Source organism: Sorex fumeus, unplaced genomic scaffold, assembly GCF_029834395.1.
Source record: "Sorex fumeus unplaced genomic scaffold, SorFum_2.1 ptg000021l, whole genome shotgun sequence".
NCBI lineage: Eukaryota > Metazoa > Chordata > Mammalia > Eulipotyphla > Soricidae > Sorex > Sorex fumeus.
In genome coordinates, this window is record NW_026606078.1 from 10,773,570 (window position 1) to 10,784,541 (window position 10,972).

Here is a 10,972-nt window from a genome sequence, read left to right on the forward strand (position 1 = left end):
CTATAATAAATATAGTACCACTGGTAGGAAAGAAAAAGACATGATTAAACCAGAATCATGATTAAGACACATAAAGGGTAGCAGTTGCCAGAAAAATGTTCTAAGGATTTAAGGTAGAATTTGAATGATAGCATTAGGGAAGGCACTTGCATGCAGTCAATCCTGACTTGATCTCCTGCATCCCATAGGACTGTAGCACTGTCCCCCCCCCCCCCCTTGTTCATCTATTTGCTCAAGCGGGCACCAGTAATGTCTCCATCATGAGATTTGTTGTTACTGTTTTTGGCATATCGAATACACCACAGGGAGCTTGCCAGTCTCTGCTGTGCGGGCGGGATACTCTCAGTAGCTTGCCGGGCTCTCCGAGAGAGACGGAGGAATTGAACTTGGGTCCACTGCATGCAAGGCAATCGCCCTACCCGCTTTGCTATTGCTCCAGCCCATATGGTCCTCTAAACCTGCATCCTGCATCCCAGATGGTCCTTAAACCCTGTCAGGAGTGATCCATGAGCACAGAGCCAAGAATAAACCCTGAGCACCACCAGGTATGGCCCAAAAACAAAAAAAAAATTTGAAGTGGTGGGTTATTACACTTGATCTTAGCCAAAAGGCCGAGAAGCGATGAAGTGGTGGATTATTAAGCAGTTTAATCCTACAGGTAAGTTTGGTAATGGAGTCCTATATTATCATCATTCCTGTACTTTCAGAAAAAAATATTCTATACATGAAGACACAGAGACCTATTCTGGGGAGTGTGGTCTCTGCAAAGTGGAGATGTGTGGTAAGAGAAAAGAATTCATTTATGCCCCACTTCAGTTAAGGGCTCAGTCTCTGGGGTGATGAGTCTCCCTTCTGGAATGGTACACAGCCCAGTCAGGCCACGTCCAGACCCGGGTATACCATAGTCATGTCATGCCATAGTCTCAAGCCTTGACAGTTCATTCTCCATGAGGCAAGCATTGCAGGGAAAACTACATAATATCTGTCATGAGTCCCTGTCATTTGGGCCAAAGTATCCCTAGTAATCATGGTAGTATAAGACCTGAAGAATGTGTAGAAGAAAGTCCAACTAGGAGAAAGTGAGAACATGAGAATATGTAGGAAAATTTAAAAAATCTGATTTGCTTTCTTTTGCGGGGTGGGGGGGCACACCCAGTGATTCTCTGGGGTTACTCATAGCTCTGCACTCAGGAATTATTCCCAGTGATACCTAGGGTACCATATGAGATGCTGAGGATAGAACCCAGGCAAGCACCGTACCTGCTGTACTATCTCTACAGCCCCAAATAGTTTTCTGGTGAGGTGAATCCTATAAAAGTCTATTTGTTACACCTCTCTGCTAACATGCACAGTGATGTGAAATCTTCCCATTGTAGCACCCGGGCAGTAGAGGAGGACTGGGAGAGGAATGAGAGACAGATTCCTTTAGGGGCTGGAGACTAATGGGCACTCGTAAATAGTGGAGTGGCAATCTTTGGGCTGGAGTCTTTCCATTTCCCTTCTGCTTGCCCTGAACCAGCACTGGGCTCTGCAGGGGAGTGGAGCACCCAGCCATGAGCAGCGAACTGGCCTTGGTGGAGCTTTAGAATGACAGTGTCTGATCAGGCTGTCTCGGAACTCTGTCTGGCTTCCTTCCGGTTCACAGAACACGTGACTTTGTGCATCCACTCATAGGCACACCTCCTACTGCTGCACAGACTTTGCCAGGTCAGGGGGCATGACAGCCCAGCAACCTCAGGCTCACGATGGCACAAATAAGAGACACCAAGATTTCCCTTTCTACCTGGCCTTTATGTGTGTCCTTGTGAGTGATCACAGTAGGATCAGCAGTTTATCAAATGCCCAGAAATTTGCTCCTACCGGTGTTCTGTTACAGTTCTCTCCCCTACTCGAGAGATTTTACACGCAGGTTTGGCCTGATTTGGCCTGCCTTGAAGCTTTTAGGTGACCTTAAAGGACTCCCTGGAAAATGGCCAGAGTGAGATTGAGCCAGATGTGCAGTCTTTTTTTTTTTTATGTAGGAGTACTGCTATTTATTCAGCCACTGATTAGCTGATTGAATTGTGCATGAACTCCACCTTACTTTTTTCATTTTTTATAATTTCATTTTTATAATTTTATTTATTGAATCACTGTGAGAGCAGTTACAAAGCTTTCGGGTCTAAGTCTTGGTCATACAATGAAACAACCGTACCTTCACCAGTGCCCATACTCCACCACCAAAAACCCCAGTATACCCCCATCCCACCCCCTCCCCCTACCTGTGGGGCAGATGATTTCCACATTACTCTCTCTCTACTTTGATCGCATTCAATATTTCGACACCAGACCCACCATTATTATTTGAGATTTTACCCCAACACTCAGATCTGCTGAAAAGGCAACAGTAGACAATTTATGTTCTATTGCTGGTTATGAATAACATATGGCTGCAGTAGGGCCATGTGCTTTTGAAATTCCGAAATTTTAAGACTTAAACCTGAAGAGATTTCTGCCAAAAGCCACTGGGTTTCAAGATGAGTCTCTGGGATCATGGCCGTTGAGCAGCTTGATCAGGAGCCAGAGAGGCCGTTTGTGGGCTATGACTTGGGGTCTCGTTGGGATGGGGAGATCAGGACCGGCTCCACCCCCGTCCTGTGAGGCCCAACAAGTTTCGTCACTGCGGGCCCAGACCTGACTTCCAATGGCCTCTGGAGGATGATGGCCACCAAGCCGACAAGGGAGAGCAGGCGGAGGGACAACACCCTTTCCCCTCTGAGGTGGCCCGACGGCAGTAACCTACTGCAGAGTCCAGACGCATTTCTGCCCAAAACCACTGGGTTTTGAGATTTGTTTCTGAGTCTCTGGGATCAAAGCCATTAAGCAGCTTGATCAGGAGCCAGAGAGGCCGTTCGTGGGCAATGACTTGGGGTCTCGTTGGGGAGGGGAGGACAGGCCTGGCTCCGCCCCCATCCCGTTAGGCCCAACAAGTTTCATCACTGCGGGCCCAAGCCTGACTGTCCAATGGCCTCTGGAAGATAATGGCCACCAAGCTGCCAAGGGGGAGCAGGCAGAGTGACAACACCCTTTCCTCCCTGGGGTGGCTCGGCAACAGTAAAGTACTGTGGGGTCCAGACACATTTCTGCCAAAAGCCGCTGGGTTTCAAGATTTGTTTCTGAGTCTCTGGGATCAAGGCCATCAAGCAGCTTGATCAGGAGCCAGAGAGGCCGTTCGTGGGCAATGACTTGGGGTCTCATTGGGGTGGGAAGGACAGGACCGGCTCCACCCCCATCGTGTGAGGCCCTGCGTGTCTCGTTACTGGGGGCCCAAACCTGACTGTCCAGTGGCCTCTGGAGGATGGCGCAAGGGGGAACAGGCCAAGGCACAAAACCTATTCCCACCTGGGTTGGCCCAGCACTGATAACCTACTGCAGGGACCGGAAGCATTTTTGCCAAAAGCCGCTGGGTTTTGAGATTTGTTTCTGAGTCTCTGGGATCATGGCCATTAAGCAGTTCAATAGGAACCAGAGAGGCCATGCCTCTAATTATATAGCTGAGCCAGAGGTGGTTTGTCGGTGTGTTTCCCACATACCTAACTTTTGGCCATTTACTTTCTTGTTAAACTTTGCCCCAAGTTTTTGGGGTCTGGCCAAAGGCACAGCAGCAATTTTAGGGTATCTGGAAGTCTGAAGGCACCATCAGGCTGCTGTTGCACTCACCTCACAGGTACAGATTAACCTACTGGCGGCACATACCCCCTGTGCAATATCTTTAAAAAACAACAAAAAAATCTTTTTTCACTACAGGGACTCAAACCCAGGATCTTCATTTATCTGCATTTTCCTGGTGATAGTGACAATTAGTATCTTTTCATGTAAGGCAAGTGCTCTGGAACTGAGCTTTGTGACTGGCAATATCTATAGGATTTTAAAAGACTTCTCTATTCTCTCTTAAAAGTCATCTTCTGGGGGCTGGAGCAATAATACAGTGGGTAGGGCATTTGCCTTGCATGCGGCCGACCCGGGTTCGATTCCCAGCATCCCATATGACAGTCCCCTGAGCACTATCAGGAGTAATTCCTGAGTGCAGAGCCAGGAGTAACCCCTGAGCATTGCTGGGTGTGATTCAAAAAGAAAAAAGGGGGGGGAACTTCTGGCCAGATGGGCATGGACTGTGACTGACTGGCAGCAGGAAATGACTTCACTTTCTCTTCTCTACGATAACAGGCTAGCCTACTGACTTTTCTGGAGCCATAGCACAGCGAGTAGGGTGTTTGCCTTGCACACAACTGACCCGGGTTTGATTCCTCTGTCCCTCTCGGAGATCCTGGCAAGCTACCAAGAGTATCACGCCCGCACAGCAGAGCCTGGCAAGCTCCCCGTGGCGTATTCGATATGCCAAAAAACAGTAACAACAAGTCTCACAATGAAGATGTTACTGGTGCCCGCTCAAGTAAATCAATGAACAATGGGAGGACAGTGCTACAGTGCTACTAACTTTTCAACCCTATCACCATACAACAGCATATCTGTATACATTTACCCCAACACCATCTTTCCACAACCTCTGCTCCCAAATTTGAGACCTATCCAGTGAATAGAGTCAAGTCCTCATTCTTCCCTGTGCCTAAGTCAATGTGTTTCCCAAGCCATTTCCCTGCCTGCACAGTGGAGGCTAGGGTAAGTGGCACAGATACCCTAGGGTTGTCTCTGTGTCTACATTTTAAAGGTATAATACCTTTGACATTTGAGGAAAACAACCCTAAATAAAGAGGGATGCTGAAGAACCCCACGATCTCCAAAGTGAAAGCCTAGCAGAGGGGCTCAGATTTGACCCTTCACTCTGGATTTTAACCTGTTCTCTGGGCCAGTTCCTGTCTTTCTATTGGCCTCAGTTCCCACTTGTACGAGGTGGGATTAGAACTGCAGAATCATGAGTTAGCACAGAGGTGACCACCTGGGTGAGGTGAGGATCTGAAAGCAATTGTGGATCTAGGACACAAACTTCTCAGACAAAACCTAGTCCAATGAATGTCCAAGCTGCCAAGGGCTCACCCTCATCCATACCACTGGCTTATCTGTTTTCAATCACCAACACATTCTTTCCGCAGTCCCCGAGGAAACCTCAATGAAGCCAGGCCCCAAATTTGAGGTCACAGATCTGGATTCAGAGCTGGGTTCCACCTCTTGTCTATGGGGGAAGATATTAAAACTCTAGGGTAGGGACTAGAGCACAGCAGGTAGGGCGTTTGCCTTGCATGTGGCTGACCCGCGTTTGATTCCCAGCATCCCATATGGTCCCCCGGGCACTGTCAGGAGTAATTCCTGAATGCACAGCCAGGAGTAACCCCTGGGCATCACCGGGTATGACCCAAAAAGCAAAACAAACAAACAAACAAAAAACAACTCCAGGGCATCATCTCTCACTTCATTGGCACCTTACAAGCCGCACCTTTTGTAAGCACATCCTTGAGTCTGGCTGGGTTTATGCTCCATTACACAGATGAAGGAAAGCGGTGCCATGCTGATTACCTAACTTGGTTATAAAGATCAGTTTTAACTGACAGCTACCTGCTTGCTCGCTCTTGATACTGGCATGTCTAGCATGTCTACTTCCCTAAAACTCATCACTCACAGAAGGAATCTTCTTTTTCCCTTCTTTGGTTTATTCTAAATATTCTTTTAAAAATTATTTTAAAAATTGAATTACGTTGAGATGCACAAAGTTGTCCATGATTATGTTTCAATTTTCCAACACCTGTTTCTTCACCAGTGCAAATTTCCCACCACCAATGTCCCCAGTTTCCCTCCTACTACCCTCCCTCTGGGCTGAAGCGATAGCACAATGGGTAGCGCATTTGCTTTGCAAGCGGCCAACATGGCCGACCCGAGTTCGATTCCTCCGCCCCTCTCGGAGAGCCCGGCAAGCTATCGAGAGTATCTCGCCCGTATGGCAAAGCCTGGCAAGCTACCCATGACGTATTCGATATGCCCAACACAGTAACAATTGTCACAATGGAGACATTTCTGGGCCCGCTCGAGCAAATCGATGAACAACAGGAGGACAGTGACAGTGACCCTCCCTCCAGGCTGCCTCTATAGCAGGTACTTTTCTTGAGAGAGACATATAGACAGACATACAGACAGACAGACACAGAGATAGACACAGAGAGAGATACACAGAGAGAAGGCTCTTGTCCTTGATTACATTTTTGATTTGCATTTTCCTGGTGATTAGTGATATTGAGTATCTTTTATGTACATGTGGAGGTACTTCTTATCACATTCATTATTCACAAATTTCCCTTAATTAGTTTTCCACTATGTTGACAGATTTTTTTCTTTTTTTTCTTTTTTTGCTTTCTGGGTCACACTCAGTAGTGTTCGGGGGTTACTCCTGGCTCTTCACTCAGGAATTACTTCTGGTGGTGCTCAGGGATGCTGGAGATCTAACCTGGGTTGGCCGCATGCAAGGCAAACGCCCTACCCGCTGTACTAGAGCTCCAGTCCTGAAAGTTTCTTGTAGTCCCACTTGTTTTTTGGGTTTTTTCCCCCTAGTAACATTTGGTGACAAAAACCAAAACATAACATTAAAAACTGAATTCATTTATTTCTGCTCTGATCTATTGTGTGTGCATATATTATGTTTTCTTCAAACTTGAGCTTAGAGTATATTTTTTCTAAACTTGGAACTTACCTGGTTGGCTACTGATTTGATATTTGTCTTTCTCGCGATGGGCATTTATTGCTCTGACTGATTGCTGATCCTGTAAGATTTTGTATATTTTATTTCCATTTATTTAAGATTTTATTTTTTCTCTTGATTTCTCCTCTCATGCAGAGGCTCTTCAGAAGCATTTTCTTTTCAAACTGTCTTATATTCCAGAACCAGCCACAGCCATGCTGAGACCAATCTCCACACGTCCGGACAAGCCTCCTGCATGAAGGAACCGGCAGAGGAACCCAGACATGCAGGTCTCAGGGCTGAGATCTCCAAGCGTGCTCAGATTGGTACTGGGCCTTCTCCACCCAGATCCCCCATCTTCCAGTAGGTAGGCGTCACACCCACCAGCTGCCACCAATGCCAGATTGGTCCCATCAATGGCCAAGATGCAGAGACTATAAAACCCAGCTCCTGGAAGACATCTTATTATCTCTTTTTTCCTTTGGAGAACCCGGCAGGCTACCGAAAGTATCCTGCCTGCACAGCAGAGTCTGGAAAAGTTCCCGTGTCATACTCAATATGCCAAATACCAGTAACAATGATGGGTCTCATTCTCCTAATGCTGAAAGAGCATTGAATATGGCTCTTTTAAAATCTCAGGACTGGGAAGAAGGAGATGTTACTGGTGCCTGCTAGAGGCAATCGACGAACAACAGGATGATAGTGATCATGATATTCTGTTGTCCCTTTCCTTTTTGTCCCAGTCACTTTCATTTGCTGACTTTCTGTAGTTGTATGCTTCCAACCCTTTCTCTTTTGTGTTTCTACCATAAAAGTTTTGACTTTGGGGCTGGAGTGACAGCACAGTGGGTAGGGCGTTTGCCTTTCACGCGGCGGACCCGGGTTTTATTCCCAGCATCCCATATGGTCCCCCGAGCACCGCCAGAAGTGACTCCTGAGTGCAGAGCCAGGAGTAACTCCTGAGCATCGCCGGGTGTGAGCCAAAAAGCAAATAAATAAATAAATAAAAAGTAGGATGCAAGTGTTGTCAAAGATGTGGAGAAATTAGAACTCCTGTACATTGCGGCTAGGAATGTAGAATGTGCAAAAAGGTATGGTAACGTACAAAACTGATAAACATAAAATTACCATATGATCCAGCAATTCTGCTTCTGGATATATGGCCAAAAGAATTCAAAGGAGAGACTTGAACAGATATTTGTACATGCATATTCACTGAAATATTCTTCACAATATTCACAGTTGAAATCATCCATATTTCCACCAACAGAGAAATACATAAGCAAAATGTAACATATTCAGCCTTTGAAATAAAGGAAATTGTGACACATGCCACAATATGAATGAACCTTGAGGACATCATAGTTAAATATTATATACACCAGTTTATAGTTTATTATTAAATACACCAGTCACAAAAGGATAAATACTTGCTTTTCACCCTCTATGAGTTACCTATAGTAATCAAATTCATATGGACAGAAAGCAGAATAGAGGTCTGGATTGGTGGGTGGTGGTGGTATGGGGTTGGTGTGGGAAGAGAATGGAGTGGGTGTAATAGATACAGATTTTCTAGCTGTTAAGATGAGGAATTCTAGAGGTTATTGGTGGTACTTGTTAATGATGTGAATTTACTTAATGTGATTGAGTAGTATACTTAATAATGACCGGTATTATGATGTTTAATACAAATTTTGAAATTAGGCACTGTGATTTACAAAGCTGTCAATAATAGTGAAGATGTTTAAGCACTTAGCACTTAGAACTTAGAACCATGGAGCGCTGCAGCACTTATGTCATCTTGTTTCCACCAGAGAGCAGCATCTGGCAGTTTTATGTCAGTCACAAGCCTTCACTTGAAAAGTATTAGCCATCGTCGGGATGTTTTATACAAGAATTCTTTAAAATTCTTTCAGCTTCCCATGCTGAAAGTAGAATATAGACCAAACATGATTGCCACTCAATGCCTCTTTTGCAAACCACAACACCCAAAAGGAGAGAGAGAGAGAGAGCAAAAGGGAATGCCCTGCCACAAAGGCAGGGTGGGATGGGGGGGATGGGGGGTGGAAGGGATACTGGGATCTGTGGTGGTGGGAAATGGGCACTGGTAGAGGGATGGGTATTTGATCATTGTATAATTGAAACCCAAGCACAAAAATTTGTAAGTCTACAACTGTACCTCATGGTGTCTCACTAATAAAAATTTAAAAAATTATTTTAAAAAAGTAGTGCTTCTGTGAGACCCTCTCAGGGTGGGAGAAGCATGCTAAAAGTAGTCTATAGACCAGACATGATTGCCACTAAAGGCCTCTCTTGCAAAACACAGTACCCAAAAGAAGAGAGAGAGAACAAGGGGGAATGCCCTGCCACAGAGGCAGGGTGGGATGGGGGGAATGGGGGGTGGGAGGGATGCTGGGACCCGTGGTGGTGGAGGATTGGCACTGGTGGAGGGGTGGGTACTTGATCATTGTATAACTGAAACCCAAGCACAAAAATTTATAAGTCTATAACTGTACCTCAGGTATTTCACTAATAAAAAAATTTTTTTAAAAGTAGTGCTTCCTCTCATTTGTGGAGTATAAAACAATATAACATGAAGCTGACTCCTAAGGATAGTAGATACATGGGACAGGAAGATTGCTCCATAACTGGAAGCCTGCCTCATGAGCAAAGGGGAGAAGGCAGCTGGAATAGAGAAGGGATCACTAAGAAAATGATGGCTGGAGAAATCGGTCGGGATGGGAGATGTGTGCAGAAAGTAGATAAATGACCAAACATGATAACCTCTCAGTGTCTGTATTGCAAACCATAATGCCCAAAAGTAGAGAGAGAGTATGGGGAATATTGTCTGCCATGGAGGCAGGGGGAGGATGGGAAAGGGTGGGTATACCAGAGACACTGGTGGTGGGGAATGTGTACTGGTGGAGCGATGGGTGTTTGATCATTGTGTGATTGTAACCCAAACATGAAAGCTTGTAACTCTCTCACAGTAATTCAATAAAATTAAATTTTAAAAAACCGTGTGACACTGACTCCGCAACAGAAACAAACAAAAATAATACAGCATTCTGTAGGTTTGATCCTTGCCCGCCCCCCACACACACAGTTGTGACCCAATTTCAATTTTTAATAGGCTAAAGTGTCCCAGAATTCCTGTGTTTCCCATTGTGTTGGCCACAGGAGATTCTAGTGCAAAGTCTGGAGGGCATAAGAGATGGGTCTTATAAAAGACTCATTTCACTTTATAGTATAAATGCTTGTAGTCATTTGGTAGTTCACTTGTGCTATTGTTATTTACCCACTGGTCCCAAACAGTACTTGGCTTATGCACCTTGATTTTTTCGCTTCTCCACCGCATGGATCATGGGTGACAGAGCTTACATGTAACTCAGTATTGTCTGTTCCACCAGTCCATACACCAGGATTCACAGCAGCACTTCAGCACTAAATGTTAATAGTTAATACAATATTACCCTACCAATGACATGAATATGCCCACTAACCTACTATAATCCATTATCCTCATTCCTCTGCTTCTCATTCCATAGTTCTGGCTTCGTGAAGAGCTCTCGACAGCCAGCTAACAGCTAAAGGATAAATGGATGTTTGGATTAGATAATTTTGTGTGAGTTGCAGCAACGCAGCTCCACCCTGAAAGTTCATCATCAAAGGAAATTATTCAAGTGGATAGACATCTGAATAGAGTACCTGGTTATTTATATTGTCTGGAAGGAGAGAAAACAAACATTAGCGGTCTACCCTTAGCCCTGCACAGTGGCTAAGTTTGGTTGGAAGGTTAAGGACTTAGAAGTACACTGGAAATTTGTGACAAGGAATTCTGGGGAAGAAGTGCTGTAGAGGCATTTCCAAACATACAATATAAGTACTTGTGCTCTGTAGAAATTCTCATCAAGGGCCAGAATGATAGTGCAGTGGGTAGGGCACTTGTCTTGCATGCGGCCGACTGGAGTTTGATCCCCAGCATCCCATATAGTTCTCAGAGCACTGCTGGGAGTAATTCTTGAGTGCAGAGCCAGGAGTAAGCCCTGAGCACCACTGGGTGTGGCCCAACCAGGCCCCCCACCCAACAAATGCTAACCAAATACTGATATTGTGTGTGTGTGTGTGTGTGTGTGTTAGTAAATGTATTTTTTCAACTTTTTAATTGAATCACTCTGACATGGACCCTTACAAAGCTGTTCATGATTGGATTTCAGTCATACAATATTCCAACACCCATCCCTCCACCAGTGTACATTTCCCAGACCAGTGTCCCCAGTTTTCCTCCCGTCATCCCCCATCCCCCAC

At 45.4% G+C, this 10,972-nt stretch overlaps 1 pseudogene; it reads right to left on the reverse strand.

The window, feature by feature from the left end:
- Positions 1-474: 474 nt before the first annotated feature.
- Positions 475-623, reverse strand: LOC130023094 (uncharacterized; annotated as a pseudogene).
- Between the last annotated feature and the right edge of the window lie 10,349 nt (positions 624-10,972).